At 44.2% G+C, this 22620-nt stretch overlaps 1 protein-coding gene across 2 annotated transcripts in view; it reads right to left on the bottom strand.

Moving 5' to 3' along the window:
- LOC138760419 (muscarinic acetylcholine receptor M3-like) overlaps positions 1-9806 on the bottom strand; it is a 260751-nt gene extending 250945 nt beyond the window's left edge. For both annotated transcript variants that reach the window (XM_069930995.1, XM_069930994.1), the window contains exon 1: positions 9369-9806. The gene's annotated coding sequence lies outside the window, so the exon portion shown is untranslated. The remainder of the gene's footprint in view (positions 1-9368) is intronic.
- Positions 9807-22620: the final 12814 nt, after the last annotated feature.

The raw sequence follows: 22620 nt of genomic DNA, 5'->3' as shown, positions 1-22620 counted from the left end.
CCCAGCTAATTAGCTATTTCGATACGTGTATTGTAAATATAATAATTGAATAAAATGAGGTGACTTAATATTGTGATAGGCTGTAAGTTTTATAGCAATGCGCTGTGGGTGTGTTTCATCTATTGCTTCACAATATTATGCTGGACCCTAACATAAAACTAACAACTCTACTGCTTATTTGATCCACTACAGAAAACTTGCAGACATTTATTGCCTCGTAAACCACCTGAACATCATTTAAGCAGGAATCTCCACAGCAAGAGGAAATAAAAAATAAATTAAGTTATCACATTATCGAAGTTTCACTTGGCAAGTGGTTACAGTGTGAGCCAGAAGGTCTGTATACTCAAATCTGGCTAATGCAGACTGGCAGGATGGTAATGGAGAAAGCACTTTGGCTAGCCATTGATTACATCTCACCTAGTTCATCAAAGATGTCCATTAATGAACTAATGTCCATCAAATATGGGAGGCAGAGAAACACAAAAACTGCAGCTGTTGGAGTCCTGTGCAAACCATGAGATACTGGAAGAACTCAGCAGGTCAGGTAGAATCCACAACTACTCCTCAAATTCCTTTTTCCTAGATCTACTGCTCCACCACCCTCCCCCCCACCAACCCCCACCAACCCCACAGTGGTCTCTCCCTCTACCTGACTCTCCATCTCCTATCTACTGTCCCATAGAAACGTAGAACACTGCAGCACAGATGTAAGCCCTTCAGCCCATCAGGTGTATGCCAAACCATTATTTGGATCCATTGATCTGTATCTGGAAGTGAAAGGGTCCTGTACCTTATCACCTTTCAGTCCCTCCCCAACTTCTTCCCTCTCTTCCTTTCTCTTTCCCACTTGATATACTTGACAACACCCCAACCTAATTCAGTCTCGAAATGGAACATTGGCTGTCTATTTCTACTGACACATGCTGCCTGAACCTCCAACAATCAAAGAAGGGAGTGGGTTTGGTCTTTGCCCACCTTGACATCCCCTTCTCTGCTCCGCCATGGGTGTGAACATCGAGGAGAAATGAAGCAGTCTAGTCCTGAGTGGGTGTGAATTCCACGCTATAATTCACTTATTTTAAATATTGCTGCTGTGGGAAACATTTGCTCCTATTTCTCTATCTATACCCCTCATATTTTGAACACCTCTACTGGACACCCCTCCCCAGCAGCACCCTCCCTTTCCCCCCCCCCCACTGATCCATGGAGATCAAAACCAGCTTTACTAGAAACACTCCATCCCAAGTAATGTCCTATGAATCTCCTCTGCATCCTCTCCAGTCTAATCACATCCTCATACAACCCTCTCTTCTCTCTGTTTCCCTCCTGTAGCATGGTGGAGAGAAACATACATGGTACTCTAGCTGAGGTCCAGATGGTATTCTATGCAAGTATGCTATAACCTCCCTGCTGTCCTCTCTCCTAGCACATCGAGGCAGGTCCCTGCATTTCTCTCCATTTACTTTAAGTCCCAGCCTTGATTGCTTTTCCCAAATGCAAAAGCTCAAAAGTTTTTGACTTGCCACATTTCTATCCAATTTTTCCTTTGCCCCACCACCATGACAACTGTATTTGCCACCTATCAATCACTCACCGCAGTCCTCTAACTCCATCCCTCACTCTCCTCATCTGGCCATCATCCTTCACCATTTACTGGTCACCAATCCCCAACTAGCTCCCGTCTCACTCCTCCCACCCTCTCCTCCTTATACTGGCAATCTCCTCATCAGTCTCAAGGGAGAGTTTTGACCCAAAATAGTGAAAATTCATTCCATCCTCCCCTCCACACCCTCTACACTTGGATTGCTAAATTCCTCTAGTCAATTGTTTTTTTTTGCTCAATATTCCAGTATGTGCTCTCTTCTGTGTCTATTTGAATTCTCTGCCAACTGCTTAAACTGTTCCATTATGTTTAAGTCTCTCTGCCAGTCAATTCAGGGGAGGGCATTCTTCATTTCAACATGGTCTGGAGATCACACTTAACACCAACTGCAGAGTTTTCATTACTCATGCACAGGGTGTCTCAACAGTCTCTCCCTCTACTCCCCCTACCTTGTGCAATTAGACCTCATGCAACTGGTGCAATTGACCATTCCTTGATTCAATGCTGAGGGCACTTTAAGGATACTGCAACCTTCAAGCATCATCAGATTGTATTGCAACTGATAAATAATGGTCTTGTTGCCTTGTGTGGGTTCAACTTGGATAGGTTTCTCCTCATCTCAGCCATAGCTATGCATTGGGTCTGTCCATCAGGGGAGCATGGAGCTTTTGCGTCAGCCTGTTCTACTTGATGAACCATGCATAGAGATGTTCAGTCTGTCTGGAAGATCGGCGTTATTGTCTTCGACTTGCAAGGTTAATTTGTTTTCTGACATAGCTTTGATCCCTTGCCATATGCGCCTCGTGTTGCCGGAGTCGCGCAGCTCTGTGTGGATCTTCTCTGCGTACCTCCGTTTTGCTTTCCTGATTGCATGGGAGTGTTCAGCTCTAGCTGATCTTAGTGCCATCTTGTCGCCTGCCCTGAAGGCAGCATCATGAGGAGCTCTGAGAGGTGCCCGGACTCTGTATCCAACCATGGTTTCTGGCTAGCCCTGGTTGTCAAGCATATGATCTCGGTGACATGCTCAATGCACACTCAGCTGTAGCCAGTCACTGAGCTCTATGACTGTGGTAGGTGGTTGCCTTCCTGAAACAGTTCCAGGCCATACTCCACTATCAACCTGATCCTTCCCTAAATCACACCAGTAACCTACTTTTCTAACGTGCTCATGCCTATTGAAATCTTTTAAAATTCCTTATTGTACCAGCTTGACAATGCATTCCAGGCAGCCACCACTCACTTCCAATAGACTACCAGCTGCTGGCAGGTGACTGAGAGATACAATTTAGTTAACTTGCGATTTGCTGTCTAAAAAGAACCTGAAGGATTTTCTTCATTGCAATTTTCAATGATTCAATGAGGTTTCTCATCACCCGCTTTCATTAATCAGTCAGGCTGCAGTGAGAAGACTTGCCACTAGAGGTCACATGTAAGTGAGAAATAGTCTGTTCAGCAGCTCGGGGGAAAAAAATCTCTTACATTGGTGACCTTCGTTTATTCCAGAACAGATCTCAACTTTTGCAAATATTCAGACTTCTAGCCTACAACCCTCCAGCGCTAGCACTGGTGTGGAGTGGTCGTCTCTTTACAGTCTTTTGTCTACAATAATAAGCTTGAAACGTGTCTTAAATGTTAAAAAAAAGATTTAAAGTGAATGTTATTGGGCAAAAGAAGGAGAAAAGGGTGCCTGCCAAATACACGCAGAGTCTAAACAGTTGGTCACACCGGATCCTACGAGGACGATATTAAAGGAGCTGAGAGAGGCGGAGAATTTCAAAGTGAAGGATGCCTAATGAGGAGATGTGAGGGAGGGGAAGAGATGGAAAATGGAGCTGGAAGAGGCCAGTGAAAGAAGAAGCATGATAAATGTTGTAAAAATGGGCAGTCAAAATTGAGAAGAATTAAAAAAAGAAATAAACCAACAATGAAACATTTTAATGTTCAGCAAGCAGTGACAGAATGAGGTCAGCTTGAAAACTCAGGCCTAATGTCATTCTGGCCACCGTTTATACTATTGTAGTCTTATGTTCCTGTTTGGCTGCAGCAATTAACAATTTTTGATACAACTCTGCACTTGTCTCGTGACAATAAACTCACGTAATCATCTTCATGAAAAGCGAATCGAAAAACTTGATATTCACACTGTCTATTGAGCAGATTTTGGTGTCAAAACAACAGCATAGAATTGAAGGAGGAGTGTAGAAGGGTGATGGAGAGATATAAATCTGAGTGAAGCAGAGTCCTTGTCTGTGGCTGCTGCAGGTCACATCACTGAACCTTGATAAACGAATGGAGCAAATAACTACAGAATAATAAAGGACTCCAAAATTAAAGCACGTGCACACAGGCAGACACAGGCACCCTTATTCAGGGTAAAGGGCCTGTATCCTTATGATTTGACAGTAGTCATTGAAGCACAAAAGCAGAAAGGTGTAAAACAATTACAATGAATCTCTTGACATTTAATTGGATGAGATGTTAGGTGACACTTATACTATGGTTTAGTCTCTGTTCTTTCCTGGAGCCAGGAATACCATCTGTAACCATGTCCTCAACATTAACCGGCCATATCTTCATCAGCAAATGGAAGCGTGGTACAGCTTCAGGACAATGCAATGGGCAAAGCTTGGAGCTCCACCTGAAGTGACAAGCAATCGTTTGAGTTTGCCTTGAAGTCAAAGCTGCAACCAGGCTTTCAAAAGGTTGGTGCAGAGGGAGCTACTTCTTTCAATTCCTCTTTCTCTGCCAAAGGATTTTGTATAATAACCACTGTTGCTCTGTAACTTATTGGTGCCTTTCTCCACAAAGTTCTCTGGGAGACTGCAAGGGAGAGAGCAGAGCAAATCCTGGATCTCATGAGTATTTGCATGTGCAGAACAGGGTGGGGGGCAGCTGGTCATCGGGCCTGAAGTAAGGCTTGGAGAACAAGGCAGCTTAATGGCTGGATTTTCTATCAGTCCCTAAACCTCCCTGCCCAATTAGTAAGGGTTGATGCACCAGAGAGAGAATCCTGTTTGGATGCATCACAGCTTGGTATGGGAATTCCATTGCCAAAGAGCACAAGGAACTGTAGAGTGTTGTGAACATAGCTCAGGCCATCACACAAATCAGCCTTCTGTCCAATGAACAACTCTTACCTTCACTTCCTGCTGCCTTGAGAAAGCAAGCAGCTTATTGAAGGATACTTCCACCCCAATCACACTCTCTTCCCCGCTCCCCTTTCAGCCGAAGATATATGAATTTGTAAATATGCTTCTCCAGATTCAAGGACAGTTTCTTTCTTTCCTTTTGTTTTCAGACTCTTGAATGGACCTCCCATTAATTTAGTATCAGAAAATGCCTTGCATTGCTTAACTGTTCTTATCTCCCTAACTCTTTAGCCTGTACTTTTGTCTCGTGACCCTATATCTTGTTTGATTAGAACACCTTTTTTTATTCTTGCACTAATCTATTGCGTAGAGGTCTCACCATATCTCAGTACACATGACAATAAGCAATTCAGTTCAAAATTCTATCCATTTAGTATCGGAAAGTCTTCCTTGTTTTGTTCAGGCAAGATCCTCCTTGTTCTCTTCAAATCCCAGAAACAACTGAATCTGTACAACATTTATTTATTTATTAATGCACAAAACAGTCTTAGAATATAGTATACAGTGGTTCTCAAACATTTTTTTCAACTCACATGCAATACTTTATTAACCACAGAGAACCTATGGCATCGATGTTAAGTTAAGGTGGTATGTGAATGTGGGGGGCGGGGGTGGAAAGGTTGGGAACCACTGGCATAGAAGAACTAACAAAGAAAGACAAAGTTAAAAAGAAACAGTCACCTGCAGTGACAAGTGGTTTGAAGGGTTAAACGTTTCCTTCATTCCCTCTGAAGATTGTACTAGAATGACTTAACGAATGATCAGAACCAAAAGGCCCTCTTGCTTTCAAGTGCAGAACAGTATTCTACATCGATGAATATCGACATTCCTCATCTCAAAGAAAACAGATCAAATATATTCCAAAGCAGGTGAGAAAAGTAAAATCTAATGGATGCAATGCTCTCATTTCTTATCATAAGAAATGCAAATAATATGAAAACCAATGCCAGAAATTTGCTAAGTATGAATAGCAGAAATCATGTGAAATAATATTATGGTTCAGTGATTACAAAGTTAAAGAACCGTTCTTCAAAGCAAAGCTTATTTCGTAGGCTGCTATCTACAGGGGTTTTTTTTACGAAGTGCACAGACGAGCTCAAACAGAGGCACCAAACAAACAATTACGTCGATTACCCACAGCCAAATTGACCAGAAAATTCAGCACCCTTAACCTACGGTTTTCTGGTTTTACATGAAAAACGGAGTAATTGCTGCATTATCCGCTTTCAATTTAAATCCGTTCAAATGTCTGGTGATTCAGTTAGCCGCATCAGCTCCTTGAGGCTTTTGCCGGTTGTCATTTACTCTAAAGCATCAAAAAGATCAAGAAATGCCTTTTTTTTTTGAGAAACAAATTCACAAATCTCTTATGTTATTGTGAGGTGACTTTTGCTTTTGGTGAACTGCACCATGAGATGAACCAGAGCCTGTCATAATCATGATCTCCTCTGAGGATTGCAATTCAAGGAGCTTAACATCTTCAGAGATACAATCTCTTTTGAATGAGCACTGAGAAACTGGAGTGCTTAATAAATAGCACACATTTAATGAAATATTAAAGTATGTTTAGAAAGCATGGAAAATGATTTAATTTTCAATTAATTAGAGTTTTTAACTGCACCCGTCGAACACGCTATCTGGCAGGCAAAGGCCAAGATTAGGGGTAGATGCTGGTAGGCTGACTGGAAAGGAAGACCTGATTGCATCACTCAGTTCAACCAAAGGAAAGTCGCTCGTGAGTGCGAGGCATTCTCCTCAAGTAAATTGATATATCTGTACTTGATGAAGTGCTCAGACCTAAGCTGTTGCCTTTCCATCGATGCTGCACGGCCTGGTGAGTTCCTCCAGCAATTTTGAGTACTGCATCAGTTCTGCTATTCAAGTATTTCCCCCTCAGCAGGTTGACAATAATATTTCCAGTGCCCAGGGGCGCATGAGAGGTCGGGTAAGAAGACAGGTCCTGAGATACACCAGTTGAGCAGAGAGTAGACATCTCAGCCTGTTCAGGAGAATATTGGAATTGCTCTGAAAACAACATTTTCCTGGAAAACCCTCACTGGATGGCAGTATTTTCATTTATTGTCTTGACAAAAGGGCTGAAGAATTTCATTTTGAAGGAAATCAATGAGAACTTAGGACAAGTAATGAACCTTCCATCTATTTCAGATTTATTGTCAGAGTACATACATGACATCACACACAACCCCTCTTTTTTTTCCTGTGGGCAAGGCACCATTAAAAAAAAGTGCTAATATTTCAGGTTGACACCCCTTCAGCTTCTCTGATACTGCCCTTGAACAAACCTTATCTCTATTTCTGTCTCCACAGATGCTCCTTGTTATGTTTTGGTTCCAGGCTTGAAGCACAAGCACTTTTGATTTTCAAGACATTCCTATATTTGGACATGAAGTTTACAGGATCTTTGAATTTGTTTTACAAGCTCGCGTTCCTATTTTGGGTAATATGGTAATATTTTCTAATCTGCAGTGATGGGATTGTGCAGAACTTTTTGCAGAATCTTGATAACAACTTTGAACAACACTGCAAATAGATTGTCCAAAGGATAACCGCTCTCATAAAAATTACAATGCCATCAGACAATATAAAAATATCTTTTGCTCACTTGAGCCCATCAAAATTTGTTATAATTCTAGAGGGAATAGCTAAGGTATAGGAGAGCAGATCACATCATACAGAGTCATACTTGGATCATTTTAAAATTCTCACCTCCTTTCATTTAAATTATATGACGAAAGCTCTTTACATTTGCTTGTTTTAATTGAACTCAACACACACGTTTTAGGATACGGGGATTGGAGAGGGATCGATCGTTTTCTGGGGACCTCCTCCTCATGGTCCAAGTCATGGCAGGTAGGTAGGTAGCTCGCAATCAACTCTGAACCTCACAAAGGGAAACTCCTCGCGCACTCAAGAGGTTGGAGAACGATCCGTGGATGATCTCCTCCTCCTCCTTCTTAGTCCAGAAACATGCAACCTTCTTGCCGTAACCCCAACGAGATTAGTTCAGAGGTACCAACACTTTTTTTTTGCTGGCACAACACAGTACAAAATTCTCCCTAATTATTAATGACAGTAAGTCGGGATTTTTGTTCAGGTTGATCTACCTTTGATGGCTAAGGTAATGTATAAGAAACCATTCAATGAGCCTGCAAGAATCATACACCAGCCATGAGGAATCCTGGCAGCATAAATTGCTATTTCACCTTTTAAAGATTGCTACTGCATTGCAGACATCCAAAGATGAACAGTTAACTATGCAAAGAATTCAGCAGGTTCTCAACATCTTGTTGGGTCATTATTTAAGAAAAAAAAACAGTTATACCAGGCATATCAGAAGCACTCGCCAAATCTGACTGCTTTCATATAGCACCGGTTAGCAGGACGATTTCCAATTTGTTGTCACTTTGGGTTGGACACGCTGCATGGTGGGTGAGGGCGAAATCTGCTTTAATATATCGCTGGGGCAAGTAAATGCCCTCCTGCTATTGACCTCGGTCAATCTCAGACCCTTCTTTAAATGTTCGCAAGTCTCACAGCCTCCGGATTCTTTTGCCAGTGCAATATGTTGAACACCTTCTCGCCGACCAGTTTTTGAAAGCTGCCTGTTTTGTTTCAGCCCCTCGGCACTTGCAACGAGTTTGCTTGGCTCACTTTCCTGGGGTGTCTCGAGCAATAAGGGAGGCTTCACCAGCCACGGTGTTTAGTTTTCTCCTGGCAAGTGGTGAAATGAGATCGGGCTCCGCTGGGTGAGGGTGTGGGTTGAGTGCACCCGCCTGGACCGCACGACCAGAAACGTACTGTACTGCTCAGATCAGGTTGGGATCGTGCCGTGCAGAAAGAAACTGAAGCTGGATTAAACAAACCCAAGTCAATGACCAGGGCTGGTTTTTTTTTTGTTTTGGTCCAGAGATGTTCAGAGGGTTGCGCTTTGGGCTTTTCTTTTTGACTCCGATGTTAGTGATTGACCAGTCACTCTAAGGGCTCTCGTTCATTCCTGAACCCCCTGCTAGACGATCACCTTTCATTTCAACTGGTCGCTGTGATAAATGTCCTACTCACTGATCCGAGACCTAAACTTCCCCCACAGCCCGCCCACACTTGGAAATAGTCAGGAATCGGTGAATTCCCCACCAGTTCCTCTCGCCGAAGAGATTTGCGCCGAAGCCCTTGGAGAAGCTCTCCCGGGTGAAGGCTGCGAGAGCCCTCCGTGGTCCCACTGACTGTCCACACAGGATAGGACCATCTCCCCCGAGCTCGTCTACGTTTAAAGAAAGCCCTGCCACGCACCTTGAAAACGAAAGCTCCAAAATTCTGATCAGAGTGGCCCAAGATGACAGGGAAACAGCGAATATTGAAGAGTGAACAACGACTTTCCAGCTGATAATAGACAGGTAAATAATGATAGGGGAGTCGGAACTAGATTTCTATTAAAACTTCTGCAAACTACGGTGTGATCTGTAGTGGGACAGCACGAGTTCGGTGATCTGGAGATTGTTCTATTGTAATCAGATTACAGGCATCAGTGAGTTGACAAGCATTTTCACATTAACCTGCAAAACAATCCCCCCCCCCAAAAAAAATGCATCCCTTACCTTTTCTTCGCTGGGCATGTAAAGTGGGTGACAACTTTGCTATCCTATCCTCTGCAATAATCCACCAAGAGCTCGCTGGCACAACCCTGTCGAGCTCCGCAGACTGTGGCGCCCTTCAGTAAGTCCCCTGAACAGCGCGCTAGCCCCCCTCTCTCACACACACACACACACACACACACACAGGATCTCCGCTGAACTGACTTGTGCTGGAATGCTTTCGGGCGCTTGTGAATTGCTGCCGCCTGCGTGCTGGGCTGATTTGTTGCGGTGACTGTGATGTCAGGGCCGGCACACCTACTGAATCCCGACTGAACGATGGAAGGAAGGATCGTGCTGGAGAAGGCGAGAGGTCGGTCGAGGCTGGAGATCAGCTTGTGAGAGATGACGAAAGTTGACATAAAATATGAAAGATGGGGAAACTAGTGCAGACACGTGGAGTGATGGATTAAACCAGTATGAACAGGCTAAGCATGGAAATTAGAATGCAGGAAGCAGAGTCAGCCTATGTAAGATAAGAATCTTCTAGTCTTTTCCACAGGATCAGTGAGCCCACTGTATGAATAAGATGAGAGGTCTCTTCTTTGGCTTGGCTTCGCGGACGAAGATTTATGGAGGGGGTAAATGTCCACGTCAGCTGCAGGCTCGTTTGTGGCTGACAAGTCCGATGCTGGACAGGCAGACACGGTTGCAGGGGAAAATTGGTGGGTTGGGGTTGGGTGTCGGGTTTTTCCTCCTTTGCCTTTTGTCAGTGAGGTGGGCTCTGCGGTCTTCTTCAAAGGAGGTTGCTGCCCGCCAAACTGTGAGGCGCCAAGATGCACGGTTTGAGGCGATATCAGCCCACTGGCGGTGGTCAATGTGGCAGACACCAAGAGATTTCTTTAGGCAGTCCTTGTACCTTTTCTTTGGCGCACCTCTGTCACGGTGGCCAGTGGAGAGCTCGCCATATAACACGATCTTGGGAAGGCGATGGTCCTCCATTCTGGAGACGTGACCCACCCAGCGCAGCTGGATCTTCAGCAGCGTGGACTCGATGCTGTCGACCTCTGCCATCTCGAGTACTTCGACGTTAGGGATGAAAGCGCTCCAATGAATGTTGAGCATGGAGCGGAGACAACGCTGGTGGAAGCATTCTAGGAGCCGTAGATGATGCCGGTAGAGGACCCATGATTCGGAGCCGAACAGGAGTGTGGGTATGACAACGGCTCTGTATACGCTTATCTTTGTGAGGTTTTTCAGTTAGTTGTTTTTCCAGACTCTTTTGTGTAGTCTTCCAAAGGTGCTATTTGCCTTGGCGAGTCTGTTGTCTATCTCGTTGTCAATCCTTGCATCTGATGAAATGGTGCAGCCGAGATAGGTAAACTGGTTGACCGTTTTGAGTTTTGTGTGCCCGATGGAGATGTTGGGGGGCTGGTATTCATGGTGGGGAGCTGGCTGATGGAGGACCTCAGTTTTCTTCAGGCTGACTTCCAGGCCAAACATTTTGGCAGTTTCCGCAAAACAGGACGTCAAGCGCTGAAGAGCTGGCTTTGAATGGGAAACTAAAGCGGCATCGTCTGCAAAGAGTAGTTCACGGACAAGTTTCTCTTGTGTCTTGGTGTGAGCTTGCAGGCGCCTCAGATTGTATATTATGTATATTAAATTAGTAAACCCTAGACAGGATTAGCAAACTCTGCATATGAAGAGACTGTAGCTCTGAGAGCCGGAAAGGTGTGAATGGGGACAAGGGCAAGGTTGTGAATAAGGACAATGGGATAATGACATGAGACAGGATACCCGCTGGTCCTCCAAGTGCACAGAAACAGCACGTAGGCAGGCAGGATTACCTAATATCAAACCTCTCCAGGAGGCAGAAGAATGTAAGGGGGAGGGTATTTCTATACTGAAATGAACTGTATAAAAGTTGGGTGAGCCCCAGTGTATGTGTGTATTCCCATGGTAAGGGGAAGCACCCAACTTTGCATTGTTGTTTAATAAATGTTCTTTGTTCTCAATTTTTGTCTCGAGCAATTTCTGTGGAGGTACATCTATTTCTAACAAATGGGGGCTCGTCTGGGATCACACTCCCTCCACTGACAGAGTGCCCGAGTGATATCCGAGAAGAGGCATTGAGAACAAACAACGAGAGGACGTTGAGGAAGCGCGCTAGAGATTGCTACTGGAACTTGGTAAGAGGAATTCTACTTGCCTGTTAGTATGGGAAGTGTGGGTAGCAAGGAAGAGAATCCTAGTGAAGGATGTGAGAATCAGATAATCACGTACAGCCCGTTGGGATTGATGTTATCTGACTGGGCCGCGGGAAAGACCCGTGGAAAGAACAAACTGACCATGGTCAGGTATTGTTGTATAGAAAGGGTTAAAAGCCCGATTAAAGGGAGCTCCGTATACTGGCCAAAGTTCGGATCCGATGATGACTGGATGTGTCAAGTCTTGAACGTCTGGTTCTATCAAAACCAGAAAGATAATCTTGAGAGCAGGGAATATGCAGCCTGCTGGCTCAGGGAACCGTTCGATCAAGTGGCTTTGAATGAGAAAGAATGCAAGGACAAGAGAGATGAGGAACCTTTTGTCCCTGAATCACAAGGATGGGATGTGTTACATTCCCTTCCTCCACCTTATGTTCCTCCTATGCCGGCTCCCACCTTTCCTCCCCCTCCTATGCCCTACCCTTCTGCACCTTTCCCTCCTCCCCCACAACTAGAGAAAAGAGAAGAGAGTAGGAGTGGTATGATGACCCGTTCACAAAGCACTCGATTGCCACCTCTATTGACCAGAGAGGGAGGCGACTTTAATTCAGAACAGTGTGAGACTCTTCAGGAAGGAAGTGCAGAAACCTCTGATTTATTTCACAGAGAGCAGGAACCTAGACCTAGTAAGCCAGAAACTAACTGGATGAGACCTCTGCGGGAAGTTCCTGTGGGAGAGGGTCTCGGTTTCGTAAATGTACCCCTGACCAGTACAGAAGTGCGTAACTTTAAGAAAGAGCTAATCTCCCTGATAGAAGATCCTCTAGGGTGTGCTGAACAATTAGATCAATTTTTGGGACCAAATACCTATACCTGGGATGAGTTAACATCTATGTTTAAGACCCTGTTCACTTTGGATGAGCGTGGAATGATTCGCCGGGCAGGGATTAGAGTCTGGGATAAGGAACACCAAGGGGGACCCGAGGCGATACCCGGAGAAGCTAAATTTCCCTTGACAAAACCAAATTGGGACAAGAATACTAGTGATGGTCGCACATTAATGGAAGAATATAGGGTTAATTTAATAAGAGGAATCAAGGAATCTGTTCCAAAGGGACAGAATTTTAAGAAAGCCTTTGAGGTTCCCCAAGGTCCCGAAGAAACCCCTTCTGCCTTTCTGTATAGATTGCGCACAGCAATACAGCAATATAGGGGTCTGGACATAGAATCCCCAGCAGGGGAACAACTGGTACTAACAGGTTTCGTTACGAACTCAGCCCCAGACATTAGAAGGAAATTACAGAAGACTGAGAATTGGCTTGGGCAAGGAATAGCCCAGCTTCTACAGATCGCACAAAAAACATTTGTCCAGAGGTCTGAGGATAAGCAGAAAGGAAAGGTGAAAATTTTAATGCAGGCAGTCAAAGGAGTAGTGGAGGAACAACATGGAAAGGGTAGGGACTGTGTGCCAGCTCCTGGACGTTGTGAGAGGAGCCAGGGATTGGGAGGTTGGGACCCCAGTAGATGGAGGGGTAGAGGAGGATTCCGGGGATGACGACCATTCCCGGGGCCCTTTAGAAACCCTGGTAAAGATTGGGAAACAGGAGCACTTGTCTGTTATCATTGTAAAAAGGAAGGACACTTTAGGAAAGATTGCCCACTGCGAGCCAGGGAGACGCGATCTTACGTCCTGATGGAAGCAGATTATGAATAGGGGGGTCACGGTTCTCAGTCAATACACACCGTGGGGCTGCACGGAGAACCATTAGTAAATTTAAGCATAGAACCCCACAGTGACAAGATGGTATTTTTAGTTGATTCCAGGGCAGCCCGGTCTAGCATTTTACAACCACCCGAGGGTGTTAGGATAGAGGGGACAGCGATAGTTTCGGGAGTAGGAGGAAGAGATTTTACAGTTCCTGTATTAAGAGATGTGAGAATTCAAATGGGCGAAAAGATAATCACAGAGGATCTTTTACTAGTTCCCCAAGCTGGAGTTTGTTTGTTAGGACGAGATTTACAGGACCAATTGGCTATCGGCACCAGACCACAGGAATCAGGTATCGGGGTTCAACTATATGTATTAAGCGAGGAAGATCGAGAACTTATAAATCTGAAAGTATGGGCAGAAAAAGGCAATAGAGGAGTGTTAGATATTCCTCCCCTGCAAGTTACTCTAAAAGATCCTGAGCAAGTAATTAGACGAAAACAGTATCCAATTCCGATGGCTAGCCGAAAGGGGCTGCAGCCAGTAATTGACCAATTGGTGAAAGATGGTACACTCGAACCTTGTATGTCACCTTTTAATACCCCAATTTTACCTGTCCAAAAACCAGACGGTACCTACCGATTAGTGCAGGACTTGAGGGAGCTAAACAAGATTATTCTCACCAGTCACCCAGTTGTACCTAATCTCTACACGATAATGGGTAAAATCGATCCCCATAATACATGGTTTAGTGTCATTGATCTCAAAGATGCTTTCTGGACCTGTCCATTAGCCACAGAGAGCAGAGACATGTTTGCCTTTGAATGGGAAAACCCTTTTACTGGACGTAAGAATCAATACCGGTGGACTGTCCTTCCCCAGGGCTTTACAGAATCACCAAATTTATTCGGTCAGGTCTTAGAACAAATACTAGATGAGGCTTCTCAGAGAGAGAATTGTCAGTTGATACAATATGTTGAGGACTTGTTAATTACTGGAAGAACGTACGATTTAACTAAACAGTTTACTGTTGAACTTTTAAATTTTCTAGAGAATAAGGGTCTTAGAGTGAGCGAATCCAAATTACAATTTGTACAATCAGAAGTTAAATACTTAGGTCATCTGGTGAGTCAGGGAACTAGGAAAATAAGTCCAGAGAGAATACATGGTATTCTGCAGATTCCCCCTCCCAAGAATGCCCAAGAATTTAGGAAATTCCTTGGTTTAGTGGGTTACTGCAGAATCTGGATTGAAAATTATTCTAGCCTGGTCAGATTTCTCTATGATAAACTCGCGATTTTAAGTAACGAAGCTGTTGTCTGGACAGACCAAGAGATTAAAGATTTCAACTTCGTGAAACAGAGCCTTATTAGTGCCCCAGTCTTGGCACTACCCGACTTAAATAAGCCTTTTGCCTTATATACCAATGCGAGAGGAGGTGTAGCCACTGGAATACTAACCCAAGAGAGGGCAGGCTATAGACAGCCAGTTGCTTTTCTATCAAAAGTTTTAGACCCTGTTTGTCGTGGATGGCCAGAATGTGTGCAAGCCATCGCAGCCACTGCTATTTTAGTTGAGGAAGGACGAAAGATTACATTTGGTGCCCTGATGATAGTTCACACCCCTCACACAGTCCGCAATATTCTCTTACAGCGTGCTGGAAGGTGGCTCACAGACTCTAGAATTTTAAAATATGAAGCGACCCTAATGGATAGGGATGATTTGACCTTGCTTACAACTAAAAACCCTAACCCAGCAGCCTTCCTGGTCGCTCCAAATTCTGACGATATCATTAATGTATTAGAACATGTGTGTTTAGAAGTTATAGATCTACAGACCAAAATTAGAGAGGATTTAAGTGATCAGCCTTTACAGGAGGGTGAAAGATGGTTTATTGATGGATCTTCACGCTGCATTGATGGAACTCGCTATAGCGGGTATAGTGTAGTGGATGGGAAAGAAGGAGTGGTAATTGAAGCTGGTCGCCTCCCTGGTCATTGCTCAGCACAATCTTGTGAATTATATGCCCTCTGTCGGGCACTTCAGGGTCTAGAGAGTAAGGTGGGTACTATCTACACAGACTCTAAATACGCTTTTGGGGTCGTGCACACCTTTGGGAAGATCTGGAAAGAACGGGGAATGATAACTGGTAAAGGACAGAAGTTGGCCCATGAAAACTTAATTGTCCAATCCCTCGATGCCCTTCACTACCTAACGAAATAGCTGTAGTACATGTACGAGGTCATCAAAGTGATGACAGTCTTGAAGCCCAAGGGAACAGACAGGCTGATGCAGCTGCCAAACAGGCTGCACTAGCAGAGAAAATTGATATGCACCTATTACTGCCCACACCACTCGAGGATAAAAAGACTCCCATCTTTTCCCGGGAAGAGGAGCTCTCCATGAAAGACCAGGGTATGCGCCAAATGGCCGATGGGTTGTGGTGGACAGCAGACGGTCGTCAAGTCCTGAATAAAGCCTTGGCTCGCCAAATTGTAGATCAGATACACCAACAGACACACTGGGGAACCCAAGCACTTGTCGATACTTTTGTGCGATCACTTCATTGCTTCGGCATATACACAATAGCCAAACAAAGTACTCGGGGTTGTCCGATCTGTCAGAGAGTAAATAAGAAATCTATGCGCCAGGTAATGCCTGGCGGTCGCGATATAGCCGTACGCCCATTTCAACGTTTACAAATTGACTTTACAGAACTTCCTAAGCTAGGAACTTACAAATACCTCCTGGTGATGGTAGATCATTTCACACGATGGGTTGAGGCTTTCCCAACCCCTAATGATCGTGCCAGCACTGTTATCAGGATACTACTGGAATCTGTGATTCCACGATATGGTATGATTCAAACTATTGATTCAGATCGAGGTACACATTTTACCTCGCAGGTACTCCAGGGTGTATGCAAGAGACTGGGAATAGACTGGCAACTACATACCCCGTGGCACCCCCAAAGCTCAGGCCGTGTTGAACGAATGAATCAAACCTTGAAAAATCAGCTCACTCGACTTCATGAGGGGACTGGCCTCTCTTGGATTAAATCTTTACCCTTAGCTCTAATTCGAACTCGCACAGCCCCTCGTAAGGACCTTGCAGTCTCACCATATGAAATGATGTTTGGTCTTCCTTACATGGGATTCCACACCTACATACCCCTATCCCTGAAGCTAACGACCAATATATTTCTAAATTTTTACAGGGGCTGTCTACTTCTCTCCATGAATTAAGACAGAAGGGCTTATTAGCTTAAACGCCGCCCCTGGAGTATCCTGTTCATTCTATTAAACCGGGTGATTGGGTTTATGTCAAATTATGGCAAGATAACCAACTTAAACCTGTCTGGGATGGCCCCTATTGTGTACTTTTAATTACAGACACTGCCGTGCGAACGAAATAAAAAGGCTGGACCCACATCCAACGAATTAAACCAGCTTCTTCTTCTTTGGCTTGGTTTCGCGGACGAAGATTTATGGAGGGGGTAAAAGTCCACGTCAGCTGCAGGCTCGTTTGTGGCTGACAAGACCGATGCGGGACAGGCAGACACGGTTGCAGCGGTTGCAGGGGAAAATTGGTTGGTTGGGGTTGGGTGTCGGGTTTTTCCTCCTTTGCCTTTTGTCAGTGAGATGTGCTCTGCGGTCTTCTTCAAAGGAGGTTGCTGCCTGCTGAACTGTGAGGCGCCAAGATGCACGGTTTTAGGCGATATCAGCCCACTGGCAGTGGTCAATGTGGCAGGCACCAAGAGATTTCTTTAGGCAGTCCTTGTACCTTTTCTTTGGTGCACCTCTGTCACGGTGGCCAGTGGAGAGCTCGCCATATAACACGATCTTGGGAAGGCGATGGTCCTCCATTCTGGAGACGTGACCCACCCAGCGCAGCTGGATCTTCAGCAGCGTGGACTCGATGCTGTCGACCTCTGCCATCTCGAGTACTTCGACGTTAGGGATGAAAGCGCTCCAATGAATGTTGAGGATGGAGCGGAGACAACGCTGGTGGAAGCTTTCTAGGAGCCGTAGGTGATGCCGGTAGAGGACCCATGATTCGGAGCCGAACAGGAGTGTGGGTATGACAATGGCTCTGTATACGCTTATCTTTGTGAGGTTTTTCAGTTGGTTGTTTTTCCAGACTCTTTTGTGTAGTCTTCCAAAGGCGCTATTTGCCTTGGCGAGTCTGTTGTCTATCTCGTTGTCGATCCTTGCATCTGATGAAATGGTGCAGCCGAGATAGGTAAACTGGTTGACCGTTTTGAGTTTTGTGTGCCCGATGGAGATGTGGGGGGGCTGGTAGTCATGGTGGGGAGCTGGCTGATGGAGGACCTCAGTTTTCTTCAGGCTGACTTCCAGGCCAAACATTTTGGCAGTTTCCGCAAAACAGGACGTCAAGCGCTGAAGAGCTGGCTCTGAATGGGCAACTAAAGCGGCATCGTCTGCAAAGAGTAGTTCACGGACAAGTTTCTCTCGTGTCTTGGTGTGAGCTTGCAGGCGCCTCAGATTGAAGAGACTGCCATCCGTGCGGTACCGGATGTAAACAGCGTCTTCATTGTTGAGGTCTTTCATGGCTTGGTTCAGCATCATGCTGAAGAAGATTGAAAAGAGGGTTGGCGTGAGAACACAGCCTTGCTTCACGCCATTGTTAATGGAGAAGAGTTCAGAGAGCTCATTGATGTATCTGACCCGACCTTGTTGGTTTTCGTGCAGTTGGATAACCATGTTGAGGAACTTTGGGGGGCATCCGATGCACTCTAGTATTTGCCAAAGCCCTTTCCTGCTCACGGTGTCGAAGGCTTTGGTGAGGTCAACAAAGGTGATGTAGAGTCCTTTGTTTTGTTCTCTGCACTTTTCTTGGAGCTGTCTGAGGGCAAAGACCATGTCAGTAGTTCCTCTGTTTGCGCGAAAGCCGCACTGTGATTCTGGGAGAATATTCTCGGCGACACTAGGTCTTCGCTAGGATTCTCCTAAATAAAATAAAAACCAGCTACTGAACCACAAAATAACAACGTTGATAATCTACCCTCCACCTGGCGTGCAGTCCTTCATCCTTCTGATCTCAAAGTTACACTACATCGGGATAAAGTGCCGTAATGTTGTTTCTACCATTTACTGTATTCTTTCTATCATTTACTGTATTGTTTAATTGTTGCCTCCCAAATTATGGGACTCCATTTAATTATTCACTTTGTATTAAGTCCTCCTAGAATAGGGGCAGCAGAGGTCACAATTTTTTACCTTTAGAATGTAGACAGAGCATAGATATAATGTATAGTCATAGTGGGATATGGGTTAACAAGGGGTTCCAACGCAGACCAGGGGAACTGAACAGCTTTAGTAGAGTAGATTTAATTTGTATTTTAGCTTACACAGGTATTAAAGACAGGAGTTTTAAAAGGTTAGCACAAAGGAGATGGTGGGACAAAGACAGGCAGAATGCTAGTCAGGATTGTACATGTGGCAGAGATAGAGTTAAGACATATGCTAATTTACACAGACAGGCTTGGACTCACAAGTTCAATGATACTCATGCTAATGTTAGCAGACAAGCTGCAACACACAGGTTAAACGATAAGAAACAATCCTCTCCAACTTGGTCTCTTCTCAAACATCCTTTGGGTCTCTCATACATTCAGAATGACAAACACCACCCCGTTAAGTGGAGCACCAGTTACAAACGACGTGAGCTGCTACAGAACTCTAAAGCCGCTTGGCATTTAAATCGTTTAATCAGACTCCAGACAGCCTTGAACATCATCATCAAACGGAGATCGGTGGCCCTGAGTTTCGGGGCTGAAGAGGAACGGCAGATACGAGCCACAATTCAATGGAACCGCCTGGCTCTCGATTACTCATTGGCTGCTGAAGGCAGCGTTTGTGAAAGACTGACTAAGGACAATGCTCACAACAGTCAGGCGGCTAAAGACATTTCTTCAGGAGTTCGAAAAGCTTCCCATACCCAGGTACAGACTTGGCAACCTTGGTCTGGTGTGGGATGGACTAGACTTTTTATTTGTAACTGGAGTCTGATACCCACGGCCCTTATAGCAGCTGGACTCGCTATTCTGACCATTATGGTGCTCCCCTGCCTAAAGACTTGTGTACTGTTCTTAATTCATCGACCCCCTCGCCAGAACACAATCACCCAAAGTTGAGATAGTCTGGATGAGATAATCCTAGACAGAAGTACCAAGTTCTACATATATAATTAGTAAGCCTTACACAGATTTATCAAGTTATGGATATTTAGTAAAGGATTAGCGAACTCTGCATATGAAGAGACTGTAGCTCTGAGAGTCAGAAAGGTGTGAATGGGGACAAGGGCAAGGTTGTGAATAAGGACAATGAGGATAATGACATGAGGACACTGACAGGATACCCCCTGGTCCTCCAGGTGCTCAGAAACAGCACGTCGGCAGGCAGGATTACCTAATGCCAAACCTCTCCAGGAGACAGAAGAATGTAAGGGGGAGGGTATTCCTATACTGAAATGAACTGTATAAAAGTTGGGTGGGCCCCAGTGTATGTGTGTATTCCCATGGTAAGGGGAAGCACCCAACTTTGCATTGTTGTTTAATAAATGTTCTTTGTTCTCAATTTTTGTCTCGAGCAATTTCTGTGAAGGTACATCTATTTCTAACAAGCTCACTTCACTCCAACCTTGCCATTAAGGTCATTCGAGACTGAGAGTACGGATATTTTGCCAATGACCCTTCCTCTCAAGTTAGTTCGCGAAGCAAGCCAATTTGAAAGCATGTCTACTCTTTGACAAGTTCAATTATTTATCTGCAAAGTCACTTTAATGCAAGTCCGCTACAATGTGAATCACTCAGAAGGAAAACACCTATTTCGCGATTCCCTGCGCGTGTAAAATATTATTCAAACTCCCATTTCACGTAGGTGATTCATGTAGATCATTCAATCTTAATATTTACTTACTTTGTTCAGCTCCAGATCTTATCACAACCTTGTTCCAAAAATAGACGCAAGAGCTCATTGCAGAGTATTTGCCCTTGATATCTACCCTAGAGTGGCAACCACCCTCATGTGAGGGGTCATTTTGTGATTGGAAGCCCCTGACCAGCGGTGCTCCAGAGGGTAATTTGGATAATTTGAAAAATTAGTACATTTGCAGATAAGACTAGGTGGGGGGGGGGGGGGTTCCAATTGACATGGCCTGATGATATTGATCAGTTGATAAGATAGGCAGAGAACTCTCAGATGGAATTTAAACCATCTAGGGAAGGAGCACAGTCCCACAAACAGAGCTTGAGAGCAGCAGGGATTACAGATGGGGAGAAGTGAGAGAGATTACCACAGAACTCCTCTCGGAGAGCAAAGAAGAACATTCAAGGTAAGCATCTCTCGAAGATATTTCACAGAGTTTTTCAGTAGACATGAGTAAGACCTTTTTATTGCTGAGATTAGAAGGCTACAGGCTGGTAAATGGGATCAGTATAACTTGGTACTTGATGGTGACCATGGGTATAGCTGGGCAATAGGCCTGATTCTGTGCTGGGAGTCACTCAGCTAAACCTGATGTTAATGGAATGTCAAGAGGAAAATGGTCCAGTAGTTGAAGACATAGCATGGAGAAACAAAGATGGTTGTTGTTATTGGGATTAATCACCTCAGCCTCAGAACATCCCTGAATGGGTCCCCCAGAGCAGTGTCCCACAACCAACCATCTTCAACTGTTTTGCCACTTGATTTTCCTTCTATTTTAAGGCTACAAGCGGACATTTACTTGAAGATTAAGTAATGTTCAATTTCATTTGCAACTCCCTAGCACTTTAGACAGACTATCAGAATTATTTTATTTGTCAAATGTAACGAAAGAGAGTAAGAAACTTCATTTGGTTTGCCATGCGTGCAATGCAATTCATACAGCAGGTAGAGTAATATGAGATTTATACAAAAGTAAATAAATAAATAAATATCTCGATTTATAAATAGATGAATAAATAAAACAGGGTGGGGATTTCTGAAAGTCATCACATGACCAGATGCAGAAAGACAAAACCAATATTCAGGCATGGATTGATTGGGGGTAGGAAATATTTGCCCCACCAAAATACAGGCAATAAATTTTGAAATTATTTGACCAGAAATTAAACTGAACTAGTCATATAAATACTGTACAGGAGCAAGTCATAGGTCATGGTGAATGACTCCATCCTGACACTTTAAAGGTTTTCGGCCTTCGACAAGTCAGGAACATGTTGGAAAACCTTCCACTTGTCTCAATGATTTCAAGTTTCTTAAAGGCAGCTCCAACCACATTCAAGAAACTTGGCATCACTTAGGGTGACATAGCTGGTCTGATCGAAACTCCATCTACCACTTCCTTAAACATTTATTTCTCCCACCTCTGGTGAATGGTGTATGACTTGAGGGGAACCTCTAGGTGAGTATTACACCCATTCATGGAGGCATTGTGTTTTCACTGTGTGCCACATACAAAATGCGTTGCAGCTATTTATTTAGACTACCCTAAATCCCAGCCTACTACCTCTACCACTAAGAGGAACAGAGAAGCAGGCACATGGGAATACTATTCACCTGGATGCGCTCCAAGTCATGCACCATCCTTCAAATGAAATGTATAATTGTTCATTCATCGTCAATGTATTTACATCTTGCTATTCCCTGCCCAGCTGCATTAAAAGACTCGTGAGGTTCAAGAAGGTGGCTCACCAACACTTTCTCAAAAGCAACTCAAGGTGGACAAATAATGCAATCCTATCCAGCAATGTAAATGTAAAAAAATCTTAAATTGACTTTGCAGTCATATGCGCAGCTCACAAAATTGTTGTTCTATATTACATGGATGATGAAATAATTTCCTTCATCTGCACAGTTAAACATGTTTTCTGCTGCCATACTTCATTCTAATTGTATTCTATACATTAGTTTATCAAAATTGAGAAAATATCCATCACTGTTTTAAAAGAAAAACAGTGCAATTCTTAATTTTTAAGCACGGTGAACCTTGCAAGCGGAATTATAGCAGAGAATTGTAAAGTGGCTGCATTAAAATTCTGTTCAGTTATCAGTGTGAGTTTATTATGACAGCTAGCCATGTTAACTCCACACCCCTACTTACTTCCCAGCTTCTCTGAAGATTCCTCTTTTAATTGTATTTGTAAGTTACACATTAGTGGAGATCTGTATAAAGAATCAGTTATACAGCAGAGAAAGAGGTCCTTCAGCTCAACTCATCCATGCTGACTATGGTGCTTGCCAAACCTAGTTCCATTTGCTTGCGTGCAGCCTAGGCCCCTCTCAATGTTTCCAATCCCTGCACCATTCTCAATGTATTTTAAACATTTTATTTGTTCCTGCTTCTACATCTTATT

The sequence above is a fragment of the Narcine bancroftii genome, chromosome 4 (genome assembly GCF_036971445.1).
Source record: "Narcine bancroftii isolate sNarBan1 chromosome 4, sNarBan1.hap1, whole genome shotgun sequence".
NCBI lineage: Eukaryota > Metazoa > Chordata > Chondrichthyes > Torpediniformes > Narcinidae > Narcine > Narcine bancroftii.
The sequence above is the reverse complement of the archived record's forward strand: the minus strand, read 5'-3'. Positions and strand labels throughout refer to the sequence as shown.